The sequence below is a fragment of the Numida meleagris genome, chromosome 3 (assembly GCF_002078875.1).
Source record: "Numida meleagris isolate 19003 breed g44 Domestic line chromosome 3, NumMel1.0, whole genome shotgun sequence".
Lineage (NCBI taxonomy): Eukaryota > Metazoa > Chordata > Aves > Galliformes > Numididae > Numida > Numida meleagris.
This window is the reverse complement of record NC_034411.1, coordinates 25,957,839-25,975,946: the sequence shown is the minus strand read 5'-3', so window position 1 is coordinate 25,975,946 and position 18,108 is coordinate 25,957,839.

The window sequence follows — 18,108 nt, the reverse complement described above, 5'->3', positions numbered from 1 at the left end:
AGGATATCAAAAAAGGAAAAGCAAGGCCCATGATATTGGGCAATGGCTGCATGCTCCCCCCTTCCCTGTCCCATTGCATACCCGAAAGGCATTTAGCAATTGGTGATCACCCCTGGAATTTCCCTCATCAGTACGCTTTCCCTTCTTCCTCTTAACAGGTGATGCAGTTTGAATTAGAATGATGCCAAATATGAATTTCTCAGAAAGCTCACGGTGTTTTACTGGGAAACAACTACCTCCCAAACCAGAATTACCCCGAAAGGGGGGTGGAACCTGGGCAGAGAGGGTGGGCACTATGGGAAAAGCCCAAGCATATTTAACAGCAGAGGTGCCATTGCAAAGAGCTTCAGAAATGTAATTAATTAAATGTAATTTTAAAAATACATATACGTTTTTAAAAAGCTTGTATCTTTTTCTGTTAAGGTTTTTTTAAACCTTAGAGATTCCTCAGAGATTTCTACAGTGAGGCTGTTTTCTTTGCTAAATTCTAAGCTGTTTTATATTTTGGGTGCTATCTGTGGTCCGAAGATGTCTGTTGTAAAGTTTTAATAAGCATTTCGGTAACAATGAAACTTCAGTCCCATTAAGTTTTAAGTGACTTGGACTTCTAGGTGGCTACATCCCTTTTCTGATTACTTCTCCACCTCCTCCTTTTTTTTTTCTCTGTTGGCCGGGCTTTGGGTACAGTTCTCAGGCTGACTGTATTGAGAATCTAGAAGGGGAGATCAGAGTACAGGCAGAAGTCAGGGTTCGTACTGCATATCTTGCTTCGTACAGCATCCCCTGCTCTGGTGGGTGGGACATGCATTGTGTCTTGATCTCATTTGGCTCTTCCATGTCGGCTTGACCCTTTTGCAATGGAATAGAGTGCAGCCTCAGGCTCCAGTAGGTCTCACCCTCTCTCCTACCAGGTGTCATCTCCTGCCATCCCCTTGCTAGAGTTCACAGCAGTAACTGTGCTGATGTCCCTTTGATGTGCCCAGACAGACAGCCTGGGGAAGGCATGCAGCCAGGTCAGGCATCTCTGTGCAGAAGGATACCCCAGGCAGACTCTGATGCCATGGCTGTTACATGCTTCTCGAAGTTATTCACTTCTGTAATCACTGCCTGTGGGTATGCTGGTTGAGAGCCCTGCATTTTCTTCTATGCCCTGTTCACAATAGGTTTGTTGCATCCTCTTTGCACTAGTTTTCCTCTGCTTGTGGCCTATTTACTGTACTGTGCATTGTCTTAACACACCAACCTGAGCTATGTCAAATCCTGTTTGCTGAAAATGTTGGACATTTTTTTCTCTGGTCTGAAACATCAAACAGGAACTGCTTGGAGGCTACCTAAACCCTGTAGCTATGATAAAGCATGCAGAAAGGAGAACTGATGCTATTGCTGATGGTGCTGTGCCAGGAAGGGGTAAATCCATCTGTGCACTTTCCTGGACTGGATCAAGGCCACTCTCACTCTTGGTTTCTTCTCCTCTGCTGATGCTGTCTCAGGTCCTGCATGTGCTCAAGAGATGCCTGCCTGGGAGTCCAAACTCAAAGGTAAATTGGATTGCTACTAACCGGCCTCTGAATAGCACCAGAGCAGAGAAGGTGCAACATGGCTGTTCTGTGGATTTTATTCTGTGAGATCATTTATTTAGTGCTTTTTATGGCCATTAAGATTTCATATTCTTTGTTTTTCTCTCTGTCATATATTCACACATAAAGAAATTTTAAAAGAAAATGCAAATGGGAAGAGAAGCAGGAAATACAACCTCAGTAAACTCTCCATAAAATCCACAAATTAAGGGCAAGTAAAACATGAAAGCATATTAGTCAGAGAGCTATAAATTCCAGCAAATTGATTGTCAAAGATAATCAGAAACATACTATAATATCTAAGTTGAAATAAATACTGCAAACCAACCTCAGGCTGTAAATGTTTAAGATTAGTCCTTCATGCCGTATATACCTGAGGTACAAATAAGGAAAGCAGGAAGGCTTAAAAGAAAAAAATATATAAGTGAGGGAAAAAAGGCTGGTGTCTTAAAAATGTGGATTGAAATGAAAATGTGGTCCTCTGAGTTACACTCAGAAATTGCCACTAGATAACTTGAAAGATTTTCATGGCATAGACATATGTTCCACTTTGCAGTGATCAGCCTCCCTTTCTGGAGCTGAATCCACAGAGAAGCTGTGTGTGTCAGTCCTCAGAGAAGGTCTCCTAATCACTAGGATGAAGTGAGAAATGCAGAGGGTGTCTGTGATGGGAGGTTTGCCTTCAGCAGCTGGTGTGACTTGACTGTGATGTGGCTGTGGCCATGTCCCAGACCTGGGTTCCCCTGTCTAGCTGCAGCATGTCCGAGGCATTCAGTTAGGGATGATCACTGTCCCAAGATGGGAGACCTCCTGGACCCAGCTCACAGTTTGCAGTGATGCCCAGAACCTGCTAAACACTGTTGGTCTGAAGAGTTCCCCATCTCTTGTCAAATTGCTGTGTGCTGTCTTTTAGAACAAAATGCTTATTTTAACTTTCAAAGTCAACATATGGACCTACTAGCCTAAAGCTAGCAAGAGCCTGTATTTAATCAAGTAGTGTGCAATCGTTTCTATTTGTAATCCAAAATGATCTGACTAGGATTGCCAGTGCTTAGGCTAGAAGCCAGTTTATTCTTTATTTAGTATATATTCAGTACCAGTTGCCTAGGGTACCTTCCTGTCTGCATTATTAATGTAATATAGGCCTACGGTTTCCAGTATCATAGACGTGGAATTTCTTTTCTCAGATCCTGAGCAATCTGAATATAATCCTCCAGTGGTAAGTTATTTAAAAGTCATGACACTGGGCCTTCTATTTGAAATCTTTTTGCTTAAAACAAGGAAAGTATGATGTCATAACCTCCCACTCGGCCTCTGAGCCAGGGCGTCTGCATTACTGAGGACGCTTCTGGCTCAGCCAGCAATTCATTACACCAAGTGGCCAGGTAAGACGTGGCCCTGGGCAGCCTGATCTAGTGGTTGGCAACCCTGCCCATGGCATGGGGTTGGAGCTTGATGATCTTTAATGTCCCTTCCAACGTAAGCCATTCTATGATTCTATGAATCATGCTGACAAACTGGTGCAGATGGTTGGCAGCAGGATGGTGCAAACTCTGAAGGTGCCAGCCCTGGAGCCACGTGGAGGACTTCCAGGCAACCTGCTCGAAGCCACGGCAGGTCATGGATGCTGGCAATGCCATGATGACTAACAAACAGAAATCTGCTGTCATAAAGGACATCACTTGAGCTGACTACAGGCACTGACTGCACTTTTCCTAACACTTACCTGACAATGTTAGGTGGTTTTCATTCACATGGAGCCCATGGTGTGCGATGTTTCGTTTTGTCAGTAACTTTTGGCAAAGCCCTTGAGGTGAAGATAGACTTGAGAAGTGCCCTGACGCTGCCTGAAACCTGATACTTCCTTCCTGGTGGGATTAGAGTTGCACTGTCAATAGCATGTCAGTGCAAAATGGAAGCGGTGGTGTTTACAAAATTAACAAATGGACTTCAAGTTAGACACGAGGCAATTCGTGAGACAGCATTGACCCGTCTCCTGAGATTACTTGCAGGTGATTGTTCTGTTATTCTTTCTGAACTGACTCATTCTAACATCATGTCATTTTTTTGGGGGGGGGAAAATATGCTCACAACTCCATCCTGTTAGCCTTCTTAGTGCGCTCTCAATGTTAACCTTTTCCCGATGCTGCATTCACCAAATCGCAAGTATAGCTTTATTCCCTTCAAACCAGTTACTCCAGTTGTGAATACAAGATTATATTATGTCTATGGTATGTGTCATATTGTAAGAGGCCCTGGGCTTGCATGTGGGAGCACCACCAGCATGGAGACTAAATGCCACAGACTTGTTTGTATAATATCCGCAAGTATGTCTGCATGGATTTCAAGCAGTTGATTGTTCAGCAGATTGCTAAACAATCCCAGCACTCACACCAAAGATGCTGACGTTTCAGGATTGCTGTTGGGGTACAGAGCCCCTTATGCATGTGCATTGGAAGGAGTGGATCCCCTCTGCTTACCATCACCACAAGCTGTTTGGGATGAAACACATTAAAAACATGATATTTTTAACTGCCGTGGTGGACTGAAAGTACATCATTTGTTTCAACAAGTAACAAAAATGGAGCTGGAGGAGAAGGCAGCATGGTATCCAGAACTGAAATGAATAATGTTAATTTTCACAAAGCTAACACAATGCTTGCAACAGGATAACAGAATCACAATATCTATATGTCAGTTACTTTGGAAAAAAAAAGAAAGTTTTGCTGCCAAGGTTTTATGAGAAAGAAACTACACTAATGTGTTGGTTTGGTTCTGCAATGTTTATCACTTCTTTCCTTTCAATCTGTACTATTAAATTTAAAAAGCTGTTCTATCAGCATGTAATGTTTCTTCAAAACACAATGTAGTGTCTAGAAAACTAAACTGTCAGACATGCTTGTCATGTACACATATTTTGTTATTAAACGTGTCCGGGCATGAGTTTTGGCAGGACTTCTTCACAACTGTCCTGAACTTTTCTTGACACCTTTTATGGCACGTAATATATCTGCAACTCAGGGCTTGGTAAGTCCTTAACTCTTTAATTATGAGCCTAGGAACTCCCTTCCTAATTATTGTCCTACAAGCAACATGACCTAATTCTCATGTCAAAGCCCAGAAATTCATGCTGCAGATGCTTTGTTTGGCTTTGTTTGGCTGCCTTTCGATAATTTTTGCTTTTCACGGTGCCAGGAGTGTAGTCTGTGCTCTGCATTCTTGTGTCAGGACAGTCCTTGAGTGGTTTGCAGTCACTTGCTGGCTGACAGGACTGATATTAAGCATCTGTCACTTTTTGTTACATCTTTTCCTCTAGCTAACAATGGTGTTAGTTCTCACCCAGTGCATGTTGCTTGGACTATGTTTAACCAGATTTCCTCCTGTAAAATGTTAGAGTTTGCTATTGCTGTTTACATAGCATCAGGTGATGCCAGAAACATTTTCATTTACAGTGGACTTTTGTAAGCACTGTAGAAAATAAAAGAACAGGATTTATATAGCTGACATGTCTAACGTTACATGAATCCCCTTCTACCCCTATGAGTAAGCTGAAGTGGAAGATGGCTCAGCATCTTGCCAAAGGCCAGAGAGGATAACAGTGCTGGAGAATGAAAGGACACCATGAATGCACAGCCTCCATGCAATCACTTTGAAAGCATCATTTCCTTCTATTGGACCAATTTTAAAGGAAACAGTGTATCAGGGAATTCTGCTCTCTTCTTTATGGCCTGAGGGAGGAAGTCAGGAAAAAGGCTGTCTGATGATTTAATTAATTTAATTTAATAAAAGAGGCATTACCTACAAAGTTATTTTTGAAATTTTTACAGAGATCATAAATCACACTTGCATTTTATTAAAAATTAACTCAACATGCAAAGGTACAATATTCTACAAAACCTAGAAGACACTTCCACCTTTGTAAAGCACTAGGAGTTCCTCTCTATTCATGCCTTTATACATACATACAATTTTAAATGCATATACAAGCATGTTGTAAGCATGAGTACATTCAAACAAGGCTATTTTGCTTTCTTGGACTCTAAACTGAGATCAAGCACTTCCTTGCTAAATACATTTCATATCTACTCAGCAGTGTGTATAAAGCTTACTAAAAAAAGCTTGCTATACCTTTTTGAATATGGAGCTGCTAACACAACCCTGCCAGCCCACAGCATCCTATCAGAGCACATAAAAATGGCACAAGGTGTTAAGAGATGCAGGCCACGAGGCCAAGAAATTTAATGATGGATTTATTATTGAAAAATGTATGCACTTTTCTGAAATACTAACTGAACTTCAAGGCCCTCTTAAAAACACTGCTTAAAGAACAGAGTTCAATACTGAAATAGCCCATGCAACATCCAGAGAGGATTCTGAAGGACCCTTCCTGGATAACAAGTTGTGGATAAGTTCCAAATCAAGTTTAACTGTTTTCTCTGTGTAAATAGCAGGCATCTGAACTGCGTATATGTTCATATACGGGAAGAGAGAGAGCTTAAATTTCATCAAAGTTCCAGACCCAAACAAATTCAAACATTTGGATCAGTTCATACTTGGATTTGAATGTAATGATTTGGACTGATGTCTATAACTGTATTGTTTTTGCGATAGAAACTTGTTTATGGCTGTATTTTTCCAAGCTTTAGTGCTGATAAAATCTGATAAAACTTTCTGAATTTCAAGGTCAGCACCACCTGGAATCTTGTTTAAAAAAAAAGGAAAGTATTTTCCTACCTCTTCCCGTGCAGCTGAGTAATTACTTTAAGTCTGATGTCTTTGTGTTAAATGGCACTGCTTCAAACTCCGTGCATGTCAAACAGAAGAAAGCTGGGAGAGTTTGAAAGGTTATCGTCATTTCTCTTAGAATTCCTGTGTACTGAAACCCTTCAGAGATGGCTGCCTACTGCAAATCACTGTTTGACAGCTTCACTCAACTTCAAGGCTCGTCAATTCACAGGGCAATCTGGCAGCTCTCAGGCAATAAAGTAAACAAGGGATTTGGAGCTTCAGACAAGGAATGCTTAAAATTATTCCTAATATTTCTCCTATTCATAACATGTTACAAAGCTGGTGAAGTTATGAAGGCAGCAAGTCTCAGCTTCTTATGCACCCCAGCTGGTGTTCACAGGGTGAGCGAAGGCTTCGGGGAACACTGGCAACTGGTTTCCACGAGGTATCATCCAGATGCATTCCAGTGACTATTCCTGGTAATAATGAGAGACATTGTTCTGATGGCCAGGTTTCCAGGTACTTTCTATATTAGTTTCACTTAGAAGGCAGTTAGACTTTAGTGGAAACAGTGCAGTTGTACTTTAAGACTGAATATGACCACATTGTGGGTTTTCTGTGTAATAATGTCGTTAAAGGATCCTTCTCTCAAAGGAGGCAGGAAACCTGCAGAGCAGACACTTCAGTTGCACAAACACTCACATGCGGAACTCCAGTGGTGCAGGAACCCGCTGAGGGCTGATCGCTGCGTGAATCCGACCACTTCAGTACCTGTTTATGGGCTCACAACATATCTGCATGAGAACTAACAGGTACGTTTCCTGAAGCCTTGCCTTTGTGGGAATTACCTGAAACCCCTTAAGAAGTCTTGTTTCCACAGAATGCTGAACCCAAATTGAGATAATCTGGCTATATTAATAGATCTCCTCAGGAATGCTTAAAATGACTCAGTTTTTAAGAATGTAACCTGTCAGATTTTTTTGTTCTTGTTTTTGCTGTATTGGTGTGGCTTTTTTTCTTAATCATCGTTTGTAGGCTCTGTATTCCCATCAGGGAATAATTTGCTACCATCTATAATGTATGTTTTTGTAGGTGTAGGTGTATTTAACACCTAAGTTCTGCTGTTCTAATAAAGAATGGCTTAAAACAAAATGTAGAAAATCTTTGCTAACTTTTAGACTATAGTGACTGTTCCTTGCACATCTATTTCAAGAATTCCTGCTGCTAACACACCTAGAGCTGACCCCTTTGTTAACTGTGTGGCATGCGCATGACAATAAATAACCCATTGTCATTACTGAAAATGACTAGTGGTCTGTTAGCCATTTCAGGACATTATTTAAAAGTCATTTTGCTAAAAGAACTATATTCCCTTTTGATGTAGTGGTTATTTTTCTTTATTATTTTTTCTTTTTTTTTTTTTTTAAATTAAGTATTTCCATTAAGGGTTGCTATTCTACGTTATTATGACAGGTTTGAAGAACTGAGATTTTCTAATTACAATAGTTGTTACGTAGCAAAATTGCAATTACCACTAAATCGGTTTTTGATTCTTTTTTTAATAAGGACATCTAACTGGACACCTAACTCTCAGAAATGTCTATAGCTCTGTTTTAAAAGAATCTATCCTAATGCAGACAAGCTGTAACATTTAGGTAGAATGCTAAAGATCTTCATTTTCTGTGGTATTACAACTCCATTAATTGACATGTTAAACTGAGCTCTGAACAAATGTGCTTCAGCAGCTACTTGCGCTTGCTAGAAGATTAAAGGCTCTGAACCATGTGAAGAAAGGAAATCTTTATAGATTGCTAGCTAATGGCTGTTTTCTTTGCCATTGAAATCGGTGAATTGAATTGTAATGGACTGGATTGAATCCACATATGGAAATTACAAAGAACAGGATCATTTTTTAACAGATGAAAACTTCCATCATTTTATAATTCAGCTGCACACTTCAAAATGCTGAACTATAAGAGTGCATTTGAAACTCTGATGGATCTTTTAAAGCATAATGTTGATTGCTTATGTATCTGCTCTGTACTGTCTATTAGCAGTTTTCTAGTTTCTAAAAACACAGTTGATTTGGCATCACGTGGATGTGCCACTATATAGAAACAACTTATGTTGCCCCACGGCAGTGTAGAGTACTTGGGGCCTTCAGCGCCCAGTGCATATGAACACTCAGTCAAGGAACCACATTAAATTCATCATGACCGATGTGCAAGCAGAAGTTGATTAGAGGACTAAAACTGCAGGCGGGTGTTCTTGGGGCTTGCCCAGTCTAAGCTGCATTCTCAGATTTACATCTCTTGCTGCTTCTGCTACGACAAACTCAGACACATCACAGCCACTCAGACAAACAGGCAGGAGGGCAAAGAAAGTTTCCCCGGCTGAAACTGCTATTACTGTGCAAAGCTAGACAGAGAGTGATGGGAGCTAATCACCGAAACACGAACAGACAGGACTAGCTTGTCATAATAAGAAGCTATCAAATCACAGCTCTGTTAAACTTTTCAATGTTTTATCGTGAGCAGCTGTCAAACTCTTGTAATTTCATGATTAATACGCTCAGGGAGATTTCCTCCTTTATGCTGTTGCCGGTGGCGTTTTTTTAAACTGGAAGTGGGATTGGTAATATTTATTTAAAGTGAGCTTTGACTCTGTGTATGTATGTATCTAAATGTGTAAAAAAGCACTGAGAGGAGGAAATAGTTCTAGGCACTGGCTTCTTGCACGGGAGGGAACCACTCCATGCGTCCTTCCTTTCACCGTGCCCCTGGGCTGGTGAAGAAGTAGGGCTGAAAGCACTATTAAAGACTTGTGCTAAAGTAGATCAACGTAACTCAGTGCCTGAGGCGTCTCTCCCAACAGTAGTAAACAATGCCTCTAGAAAGAACTGCAATGGAAAAAAAAAAAAAGGATGAAAATTAGTTATCACTGATTTGTACATGGCTAAACTTGGGGGTGACAAAGATCATTTAATTACTGTGAACTCTCTCAGTGTTTTCACATAAAGGCTTTTCCTTGGAACAGCTGTGGCTGCTGCTGATGCTGTGTTGCAAATCATATGAATCAATCAAGGTGAAATAGTATTAAATTCCTTAAAACTGTGGCCATAGAGAAACCTATGTGCTGTCTCTGAGAGGTACCTGATGTCCCAGGGGTGACAAACATTGAATATGGTTGTGTGGAAACTCTCTGGCTTTTATGTCTGCATCCTTTACTTAAACTGAAAATAACGTCCTCAAAAATCAGCCCTGAACAGCAGGTATTACAGGCTATAACAACCACAGGCTGTGCCTTGCCACAGTGTGCTCCTGCCTGGACAGGGTTCCTGTCTTCCGGGTGACATCTCAGTTCAGCCTGTGGTCTGGGACTTTCTGCACTTGTGACTCCGTGGATTTGCTCGCTTAAGACTGTTGGTGTTTGCTTTAAGTTCTTTTTTTTTTTATTATTAAAATAACAGCTTTAAAAACCTTTGAAGGAAAGAGAACTACTGCCAAAGACTATTTCTTCTGGAGTTTCTAAAACGTTTTCTGAGGAGGACTCCTTCATGACAATATAATTATGCCAAAAGACATGACAGCTAGTCATCTCAGGGCTATTATCGTATGCCTAAGGTGGCATCACAGGCATGAGGCTTGAAGGGCGAGTGGCTTTAATCACCCATTAAGTGCAATAATCCCCTTGATATGCACTGTCTGGAGAGACTTAGCAAAAAGGAATTTAGGAACAGTATTTAGAGGAACAGACAAACTGGCGAGTGCACTAGGGATGAACATTAACGTGGTTCTAGCATCACTGACAGATACTCAAAAACTCTATTTGAGTCAAATTTTTCTCATTAAAGACACCCTGAAGGAATGATTTTTCATGAGAAACAAAATCTTGGAAGCAAATATTTACTTGTACATTTTTTTTCCTTTAATATTTGTCTTAAATACTTAAAGTATATATCATAAGGATTTTAAACTGGATGAGCTTATCTATGCAGGATAAAAACTTTAATGGCAAACAATGATACAGTGGTGCTGCTGCATGCACCTCCATGGCAGGAAAGTCCTATAGGAAAAGCCATTATGTGGCATTCTACAAACTCAGATGCCTTTTGCATGGTGCTCCAGTCTCAAGGGAGGCAGTTCTTTGGAAGGAGAGTGCCTTCATCCTGCGTGTGACGTTCAGTGGTGCATTCCCCACATTTGTTTCAGCTAGCAGAGCTGGGAATCGAAACGTAGACCTTGAACAAAGTGCACAGATGCCAGATTGCCAAGCTACTTCGTTAACCTATTGATCTACCAAAATATTTTGATTAATATTAAAGGAAGGATGTAAAACATGGATTTTTCACATGAAATGTTTTACGGAAGACATATTTTTTCCCCCCAAAAAATGTAAGTGTGCAAATTTTTATATGCTTAGTGGCATATTAGCACAAAAATAAGTGGAGAAACCAAGTGCCAGCATAAATGTTGGTAACTTGTTCTTCATGTTTACAGGTTTGAAAATGTTAGCTTTTCTTTCACTTCCCTGATGTACACTCAAACAATAATCAAAATGGACATATGGGAGATGAAAATATTTGCTATGACTCAAAATATAATTGTTCTGTGCTGCACAGAAAAGAGTATTCTGCTGAATTCGAACTTTGGTGACGTTTAATAACTTTGTTCTGTGTACAGAAAAGCTTTACCCTTTATTTGAAGCCGTATTCCAATTTCTGTTTGGACAATCAAGGTTCTCCTGTCTGTTTGCTCAAGTACACATGGGCTGAACAATGTGAACCCTCCTTTCTTGTTGTGGATGCATGGGGGTTTGTGGGTATTTGATTTTGTTAAATAAGAGGGATAGAACATGTAAACCTGAAAATTAAAGCTGATGAGAAATGGACCTTGTGTTTTGTTTTCCCTTTCAAGAAAATTTATGAACGTGAAGTATAGCAAGGATGTGTCACTGGTTCCCCTCAAAGGAAAAAAAAATCTTAGTACTAAACAGAAAACGTTTTCTTTGAGCAATACTTGAAGGATTGGATGTCAAAAAAAATCTTCAAAGAAAGGGTTAAAAAGAAATCTCCTAAAGTTTCCCTAGGGACAGGATAGTCCAGTTTTTTAAAAAGTCATTGTTATGGTAGTAATAGGATATGCCTTAATCTTGTTCTTAAGTCTTATTTTCTTTACTGCAGGTTGAGATAGTTTTTCTCCACCACGTTCCTTGCAGTTGTTCTGGAAAGGAATGGCAAAGCTGTGCAAGGCTTCACGATGCAAAAACTTCTTCCTGTAAAGGCAAGACCCTGCCAAAATAAATAGAGACTGCAGCAAATGGTACAGATGGTCATTTCTTTCAAGTGCGTGTGTATGTTTTATGTATTATGAATATACATGCATAGAGTATATGCGTATGTTCATGCGTTTATAAGAATTTGTGCACATAATAATATTTTTTAAAATATAAGTCCTCGAGACTATGTAATCAGTGCATGCGTTCCAGGAAACTGCACTCAGCCCGCCCACAAATTTTTATTGTAGAATCTAGAGATGAAGACTAACGTGCTGGGATACAAAAGCTTATTTCTTAATAATGATAAAGTTACTGAAAGCAATGCAAGCTATTGATGACTGAAGCAGCCAGATGAAAATAGCATGGTCTAGTGATTAGAAGGTTTTAATAGGAAATAATACTTTTCTTGTCACCAGGCTGTGTTGGCAGAATGAGTGCAGCAGCTGGAACGCATATGCAGAGTGTTTACTGGAGCAACTCTTACACTTTCAGACAGAAGGAAATCCTGTGTAGGATTGGAAAGTGCAGAGAGTTGTCACCAGGGAATAGGCTGTCTGTGTGTCTCCATGAAATAAAAGCTGTGCGGACCACAGACCCTGCAGTGGGCACTTCCTGCCCCATTTTCTGCAGCAGTTCAAGATCGCTTTTCCTTTTTTCTTTTTTTTTTTTTTTTTTTTTAATACTGGAAGATATCAAATCTAGTGGTATTATCAATAGAAATGCTGAGGAAGCTCAGGATTTACTTTGTATCAAACTTCAAAAATCTTATTAAGGGCTTTTTTGTTGATGCTATATATTTTTGTTCAGCAAAAGTAAAACCTGGAAATGTTGCCATCACTCAGGTCATATAGATTGATCTTTCTAGGCTAATAAGACATCTGATATTACTTGAAGTCAGGCTGGGTGCTTTTTTTCCAAATCTGTGTAGGTTTCTAACCTCTGTGAATGCATTTAGAGGAGTAGCAGGCCGCAGCAAAGGAAAGCGGCCGGCACAAGGGGTGTTTGATTGTTTGCTGATGTTATAGCAATGGCCGCTATTTACTAATGAATAGGAAAATACTTTCATTATCCAAATAAGTTAAAAAATCTTAAATTAATGATGTGTTTATGTGACAGATTTGTGGGAGGGATTTCAAATATAATCACCATCAATCTGACTGCAGCCAAAATAAATTTTATGAAAAGCAAAACAAACTGTTGCACAGACAAAGTAGGCCTTCGGGGGCTCATGCAATAATCTGTGTTTTCTTATTTAGCTGTGTATAATATTTCTGTTCATTTCTCATCCAGATAGAATCTCAGTGTGTATATAACATTGCTGTTAAAGCTTGGGAGAGTCAACATATGCCACTTGTCACGGAGGGAACAGAGAAAAGAAAGAAGGAAACGTGTATTTAATTTTTTTTCTTTTTTTAAATAAACAAGCCATGCCCAGGTAAACATGTCAGGCATGGAACAAATGCAAAGGTTAGTATTAAACATAAGAGCTTTAATTCCAGAATGGTGACTTTTCACAGAAATATGCGACCACATTGAGGTGTACATTCTGAAAACCCAGATGCTGCTGTCACTACCAATAAAACTGTTACGAACTTCCAACTTTTGGTGAAGTTATTGCATACGCTCTTTCCTTTACTGAATGGAAATGTCAAATATAATCAGGTGTAGAAGGAAGGCTGGGCCCTGCTTTCAGGAGAGTGTAAGCAGTGCTTAGGCAGGAGCAAAGCAGTTGGTAGCCCCACTTAGCCATGGTAGGTTTGGGTACTGGTGAATGTTGGGAATGCTTCTGTGGGCTGTGGTGGTGGTGGCTACTGAGCACAGCAGCGGGCTTCCAAGAGGCCTGCTCGATTAATTGGTAACATGGACAAGGAAAGTCCTACGTTTCTACTTGGTGTTACAGTAAAAATACAAGGATAATTTTTGATTGTTTTCTTGACATTGTTCTGCAAGTATGTTTTAATGATTTTTTGCCTTTGAAAGGAGTCTTGAGTTGAGCTGTAGGCATGTCACAATCTTTCATTCACAAGTTCAAATGCGCTACATACAGCTGCCATAAAATCTGCTTTTGTATCATTGTCCAGCTTCTCTGTTCTCATTATTGGTTTCCAGTTAGTGCAATGGGAATATGTGGCTATCATTCAAATGGATGAAAATCTTTGACATTGAAAATATATCCAGTGGTGTCTGTTTTTTAAAGGAAATATGCCCCTTCCTACAATTGCTTAGTTTCTTGATCAGATAAAACCTATCTTTTGCTAACATTTAAGTGAAATGCACTGCATTCTGACCCAACAATAACAAAATCAAATCCACTCATTGCAAAGTATCATAAGCTCTTAAAATATATTCAGACACTGATGATATTAATAGGGAGGCAGATATCAGGTTTCAGCTGACAAAGCAAACCACACAGTGGAAAATGAGAAGTACTATGCTTACTGACTTTAGAATAAAACGAAAGACAGAAGCCCCATCAGAAATTATGCCTATAGTCTAATGTCATACATTTATACAGGGACTTGTACTGAAATATCTCGAAGATGCTTCACAGAGAAAGACATTTTTATCTTATCTCCATATCTAGGTTGTTGAGGTAAAGAGGTTAAGCAATTTGGACTCAGATTTCAGAAAAAGTATTTTCCAAGGCATGTCTCAACTAAGGCTCTGTAAGAAATTAGGTCGTATCCCAATAGTTGCCAGTTTGTCTGGCCATGACATGATCCACACCAGGGGGGATGCATGGTTCTTTCTGGATCTCAGTAAGAAAGGCATACAGCTACAAATTATGTAATTAAATTGCTTTAAAGATTATAAAAATAGGAAGAAAAATATAGATAGAGGGTAAATTTTATGATTGTTCAGATGCTGGGAACCCTGCTTTCATGAAACATGAGACAGAGCCCAAGTGGATGGCCACAGCACAATCTGCAGAGAGGTCCAGTCTCCCTCCCATACCATATGGTCTTTTATTTAGGGTAACAAACAGAATTGTATTGCCTGTCTGATATATAAGAATGTTCTTGTTCTCCCTGTCCACCAGAGCACATCCAGCAGCTGGTACCCGGCAGCTACATCAGGAACAGTACTTGTCCAGACTCTTCCAGTATGTTGTCTGGCACTATCACATGTGTAGGACTGTATAGTGAGACTTCCAATAAAGAAGGAAAATTCCTAAATACAGAACTGTTAAAAAGGCTTCTCGCTAATACAGAGAGTTTTAATTTTTTCTGCCTGATGATGATCAGCAGATGTTTTGCATAGCCATCTTCATTTGCATGGAGAATACCCGGGGTTTTATTAAATGAAGATTCTCAGTATGTGAGCAGAGAACCTCCTAACAGAAGGCAAACCAGTCTTCATTTCCAAGTCAAATTTGAAAGTTTACATAATAGTAAGTATTAAAGACATCCAGAAACGCCTGCTTGCTAGAGTCTCTGTTTTAGGATTATTAATAATTATTATATTATAAACTTACTTACAGAGGCTTAAGTATTGGTACATTCACTGTAATTGCATGTTCATGATAGGTCTTGGGCGAACTCATGGAAAAAGAATCACAGACAGCTTAAATACTACAGAATGTTTGGTTCAGCTTTGATAGCATAGACAACATTGGTACAGTGTGAGCTGATTTATATACTAGTCCATTCATTAGTAAATTCTTTGTGCAAAAGCCAAAATATTTCTAAAGTATTGAAGCTCATTTAGCTCTCGGCTTCTGTGGGTTATCAAAATGTTGTCTTCAGCTGTTTTGTCAAACAACTAGAAAGAAGATGTTCCTGGGGGTGTCTAGGGTCCAAAAAGACTATAAAACCTGGATTCCCAAATATTTATCAGAGAAATAGACTCTGAAACAAATTTCACTCTTGGCATTGCTGTGCACACCTGTGACCCCATGAAGGAAGGAGTTAGAAAACTTTGCAGGCAAGTTGTCCTTGTGTCTTGAATTCTTTCTGTTAGTAGGCTTAAGTGCTGCTGCTATTATGTAAACAGGAATTGAAATACAGGTTGCCTAAATGTATTGCATTTCAAAAATTGAATAAATTTGGTTGACAGTCAGTGGTTAAATAGCTGCACTGCTTGATATCAAACAACTGTGCACAGTTGAGCCATAGATTTTCTTCTGAGCTGTGCCAGGTTGCACTGTATAATGTTATTTTGTTAATGCAGAGATTCACGATTTGTGTACATACTCTTTTTTCAATGCAGTAAAATACAGTAAGTACTGCTGATGCGTTGTGACTGTCACATCATCTCTGCCTCTAACCAGAACTACCTCTACAGCACTGTGTATTGCACCACAGAGGCAAAGCAATTGGTCTGATGTGGTTGGGGTTGACATTCTGGATGAGAAAGTTTTGTTCCCACAGGTGGTTTATGCTCTTTGTCTTATCAGCTCCTAAGGAAAATGCATCTCCAGGTGTCCAAAGGGTGTCCAAAGGCTCACCAGCCAGTGATGATTATATGGGCTTCATCTGATTGACTGAGCAGTCTTCGCACACCTTAGCAAGTTCCTAGTGGCACAGAGCACTCAGGACTGTTAATCTCTGGTTAATGTAAAGCAGTGTCCTTGCCATTTACTGCCCGTCCCTACTTAAGGTTTCCTAAGCTGTTAACTTGTTTGCTTTTCAACACATGTGCCTAGGAATAAGCAAACAGAAGTGCCAACTTCTACATCAGATCTCTTATTCTTCCATGCACCCTTTGCTAGTGAAAGGAATAAAAGAGAACTTTCTCCTGTATGTTTATTTCTGCAAGCAAGTTTCTTCAGCATCTTCTTTTTTTGTTGTTTAACTGTGGGGGAATTCCTCTGTCTATTGGTACTGCCTGTGGCTCATTTAACTTTGGAAGAGCCTGTGTTCAGAACAAATGATGCTTTGGGGATATTGGTTTTAGGTGATCTCAATGTTATGCTAAGATACCCATGTTCTGCCATAGTACTGATTCTTTCCCCACCAGAAGGGCTGGATATCTTCTGTTCTTTCAGAATGTTTCATTTCACCTCTTTGCCTGCTTTACTGAGACATTTAACTTGCATGAGGTTTCATTCTTTACCTCCTCCCTACCTTGCTTAGTCTGGATAACTCTTCCTTTATGCTACATTCACCATTATTTCTTTCTCTGATTTGCAGAATGGTGGGGTTTATGATTGTTTCACATAAGCTGACCAAAGCTTTGATGCTGGTTCAGTAATCTTTAATTCAGCTCATGTGCATGCTCTAAAGGTTTGTGAGAAAGTAATGAAGCTTCACTATTTTTAGATTACTTGTGCTAGCTATAGCCCATGTTAATAAAATTCAAGAAAAGATAACCTGAAATCTATGGAGAAATAGTCTGTAAGAAGTTTACAACTCAGGAATATTGATTGAAGAACCTGAACATAAGAACAGTGACTTACTGTAAGTGAATTAAGCAGATGTTTGAAGTTTAAGCTCCAGGAAAACGAAACAAAACTACCACCCTACAAACCCTTTCTGATGGGAGCAAAGGCACTGGTAACTCACTGTAACTCACAAATTTCCATTTTAAAAAATTATGCATGTGGTATTTTGACACAAACAATACTAACTAGTATAGTGTATTTTACAGATCTCTAGGTTATAAAAATTAATTTCTTGACTACATAGTGGCAATAACAGTTGATGCATCCAACCTTCTGTGCACTGTATAAACTTAAGCTAATATCTCCCATTCCTACGCCTTTTTCACAGCTATCCTGTGACTTAAAGACAAGCGTATACCTTTTCAATGGAGTTTTTGTGTTGATAAGTACTTATACAGAGAAGTCACCTTTGGGAAATCCATCACAGTCGAAGGCTCTGCCTAAAGGAAACAGCCAGTTCTGTTCATCTTCAAGAAGCCACAATATTGATGTAAGAAAATAGGAGCAGGAAAACACACCATTAGCTAACAGATGAGGGAAGAACTTGGTTAATACTTTATTTTACTGAGGTGAGATACAGGCTAAGCACTAATGAGCTTTTACATACACACTTTGAGTGAATCAGGTATTTTTTCCTCTCATTTAGTAAGCATGATTAAATGTTATAAGAGAAGCTGTACATTTGGATCAAAATAGAAAATGCAGTGAATGATTCAGTAATCAATATGAAATTACTATTTTAGAAACTACATACCTTATTTTTCTACTAGAATTATCAAACTCTGTCTTCTATTTTTGCTATGTATTTAATGCCTACTGAAGAATTAAATGGCAAAAATAATTTCATTTTTTATCAGCTCAGTTACTGCTCTTCAGGCATTTACAAGATCCAGCTTATTTTGTTGGAAATATTAGTAGTTCTTTCATTAACGCTGTAAGAAAAAATTTGCAGAACATTTGTTCGTAGGCATAAGTTTTGATGTATGGTTCCAGATGTGAGTAAGGAAGCTGTATTGTATGTTCTGAGGTTTTCCTATTGAGCATTTCTGAAATTTCAGAAATGAGCACTGAGTAGATCTGTAAGATGTAGTATGGGGTGCATGAGAGATGTTTTTGACACAATAGGGTCAGAGAAGTTAAAGA